Source organism: Megalopta genalis, unplaced genomic scaffold, assembly GCF_051020955.1.
Source record: "Megalopta genalis isolate 19385.01 unplaced genomic scaffold, iyMegGena1_principal scaffold0098, whole genome shotgun sequence".
NCBI lineage: Eukaryota > Metazoa > Arthropoda > Insecta > Hymenoptera > Halictidae > Megalopta > Megalopta genalis.
In genome coordinates this window covers 100,003-103,661 of record NW_027476167.1, presented here as the reverse complement: position 1 = coordinate 103,661, position 3,659 = coordinate 100,003, and the positions used below count along the sequence as shown (strand labels likewise).

The 3,659-nt window shown below is 33.3% G+C and overlaps 1 long non-coding RNA gene across 1 annotated transcript; it reads right to left on the bottom strand.

The window, feature by feature from the left end:
* Nucleotides 1–212: 212 nt before the first annotated feature.
* On the bottom strand, nucleotides 213–3,442 carry LOC143262216 (uncharacterized). Its single transcript, XR_013036116.1, has 4 exons — nucleotides 3,419–3,442; nucleotides 3,078–3,160; nucleotides 2,850–2,989; nucleotides 213–370 (listed from the first exon to the last, which is right to left on the bottom strand). It is a non-coding gene; the product is annotated as an uncharacterized LOC143262216 (long non-coding RNA).
* Between the last annotated feature and the right edge of the window lie 217 nt (nucleotides 3,443–3,659).

Here is a 3,659-nt window from a genome sequence, read left to right as displayed (position 1 = left end):
GCTTCGTCTGTTATGTCTGCGTCTAGTGAGTTCTTGGAACCTGGATTGTCTTCTCGTAGAAAGAGGAAGAAACAGTTGGAAGATGAATCCAGTGTTAGGCAGACTGACGAAGAAGAAACATCTCTACGAAAGGTTCGAGAAGAAAGAGAGAAACTGGAAGCCTTTTTATTTGATTAATCTAATAAAATTGTTAGATCTGCGATTAAATTTATATTAGAAAAATGGCTAGTCTTGGAATCTGCCTTACAGAAAGAAATAATGGAGAATGAGAAGTTGAGAGCCTTACCTTCAGTTCGAGACACAACCGAAAGACCCTCTTATGCGATGATTGCGGCGAGTGGAAAGTCGCAATCTCGTTCAATACCAGAACCTGCAAAAGAAAACAGAAAAATTATTAGAGAAAAATACGAAGTATTACTTATCAAACCAGATAAAGAAGAAGATAAAAGAAATAATGAACAAATAAAAGCTGATGTTATGAAAAAACTAAATCCTGTACGAAATAAATTGAAAGTTAGAAATGTAAGACAGATGCGTAATAAAGGTATTATTATGGAGGTCAAGGACGTCGAAGATGTCGAATTAATACGTAAAAGCAATTTAGAATCTACAGGTCTCAAGGTTGAAAGACCAAAAAAGATTAGCCCATCAATAGTAATACATGATGTAGAAACAGAATACAAAATTGAAGATTTAAAAGAAGATTTTATAAATAAAAATTTTAGAAATTGCACTGAGGAAGAAATTAAAGAATTAAATAACGATGTTAATTTTGCACACAGTTTCAAGGTTAAAGAAAATCGAGTTAATTGGATTGTCCAGATTCCCGGAAAATATTTTGGGAACTTGATGGATTGTGGAAGAATATATATGTCCTGGCGAACATACAGAATACGAGAATATGTAAATGTGACAAGATGTTACAAATGCCATGGTTACGGACATATAGCCAAGGTGTGTGGAATGTCGGATCAATTGTGTGAGATATGCGGATCTAAGGAACACATGAAGAATGAATGCAACAATAAGGACCATCCCAAATGTGTGAACTGTGAAAGGTCAAAAAGACGTGATATAAATCATAGTGTTCGAGGTAAGGACTGTCCTGAGTATCTAAGACATTTAGAACTATACCGTAGTAGGCTGAAATGACACTAAAAATTGCACACATAAATGCTCAAAGATCTGTTGCTGCTGCTGCTAACCTGGAGATTATAATGAAAGAGCAAAAAATAGATATATTATGTATTCAGGAGCCCTATAATTTTAAAAATAAAGTCAGAGGATATAATTCGAACTATATGAGGATTATTCACCATCTGTTTGTTCTCCATGGGTGGCAGCGATAGCGAGTAATGACAAAGTACAAATACTACAGGACGTTCTTTGCCAAGACGAACACATAATGTGTTTTCAGGTAACCACTAGATCTATTGATCTATATATTATTAATGTCTATTTCCAACCATCCCTTTCGCTGGAACCATTTCTGAAGAGGATGGAATATATTTTGAACAATATTGACGACAATAGCAATATAATATTAACTATGGATGCGAATTCCAAATCTACACTATGGTATTCAGATTACACAGATGATAGAGGAAGGCTACTGGAAGAATTTATAATATCAAATAATTTATATATCTTGAATGAACCAAATAATCCGCCTACATTCTCGTCTACAAGAGGAGAATCAAATATAGATATTACATTAGCCAATGAAAAAGTAATTAACATGATAAATAATTCGAAAGTTCAGGAATTATCTACAACGAGCGATCATAATTTAATTATTTTTGATATTGGAAAGACAACTTTACAAAGAAGAATCTGGAATAGAGAAAAAAGTTTTAATGTTAAGAAAGCGGATTGGGAGAAATTTGAAAATTCTGTAGATTTGGAATTTAATGAAGAAATAGTTGAAGATCTAAAGAACATGGAACCCAATGCAGCAATAACAAATATCAACAAATTGTTAAATAAATGCTGCAGACAATCCATTCCCAAGGTTAGCAAATGTAATAGAACAGTTCCTTGGTGGAATGAAGAATTAAAAGAATTACGGAGAAAAACATATGCTGCAAAGAAACAACTTAGTAGGGCTCGAAGGCTCCATCTATTAGATTTAATTGAAGAATATTCAGAATCATATAAAACGATTAGAAATATATATGTTGCTAAAGTAAGGAAAAACAAAAGAGATACGTGGCATAACTTTGTAAAAGTAGAAGCGAATAAAGATCCTTGGAGCATTGTTTATAAAATTGTAAGAGACAAAATTCATGAACCCATGACCTTGAGTTCTGTTATACTCCCATCTGGTAATCAGGCAATAAGTTACACACAGGCAATAAATGCGATTTTAAATAAATGTGTACCTGACGGAGATGAAATGAATGAACCAATGGAATTACTGAATATTAGAAAAGATATACAAAGATATAGTAACAGTAATGTAGAAAAAGATATAACAAAAGATGAAATTAATGATGCAATAAAATCCACAAAGAAGAGAAAAGCACCAGGATTCGATAAATTTACAATAGAAATAATTAAAAATTTATGGAAAATTGATATCAGAATTTTACTGGATGTTTTTAATAATTGTCTCCGAAAAGGTATATTCCCAAAAATATGGAAAATAGCCAATGTGAAAATTATTTTAAAAGATAAAGCAAAAGATAGAAAATTATTAAAATCATATAGACCTATAGCTTTGCTGCCAATTTTGGGGAAAATATTTGAAAAAATTTTAATAAGTAGAATAAATAATATTTATCGAGATAAAGGACTTGAAAACAATAAACAATTTGGATTTAGAAAAAGAAAATCAACTGAAGACGCACTTGGCTGGTGGGAGCACCAGTCACTAGCGGCCAACTACTGGATACCTGGCGACCTCCAGCAGTATTTAGCCTTGCCCAGGTACGGTGGCTCTGCCTGGGTTGACATTTTTTCCAACCTACTCGTGGGACTCATTATGGATCTTAAATCAAAAATTAAACATAAAACTATGGTGCGGAAACGCTCACAAAGTGCGACGAGAGAAGAGGTCATGCACGAAATGGAGACACCTATAGTCTTAGCCGGGCCAGCTCTGTCTCTTCGATCTACTCTGGAACTGGTGAGTTCCGGGAACCTGAATCGCCGTACCAACCTAAAAAGAGAAAGAAGAGTGTAGATGAAACTTCTGAAATGGATAAGGAAGTTGAAACAAAGACATCTTTGCAAGTGATTCGACATGAAAGAGAAAAATTGGAGAAATTTTTATTCGATGAATCAAATAAAGTTAATAAAAGTTCAATAAAGTTTATTTTAGAAAAATGGCTAATTCTTGAGTCTGCACTTCAAGAAGAAATCGTAGAGAATAAAAAATTAAGAACCTTGCAACAATTAAAGGAAATAGAAGACTTACCCAAAGGACAGTCTTATGCACACGTTTCAGCGATGACTGGAAAGGCTGTATTTCCGGGGGTATCTGGAAAAGAAAAAGAAAGAAAAACTATTAGAAAAGAAAAATATGAAGTTTTGCTCATTAAACCCGAAAAAGAACAAGACAAGAGAAATAATGAACAGATTAAAGCTGACTTAATGAAAAAATTGAATTCTGTAAGAACCAAATTAAAAGTGCGAAATGTAAGACAAATGAGAAATCG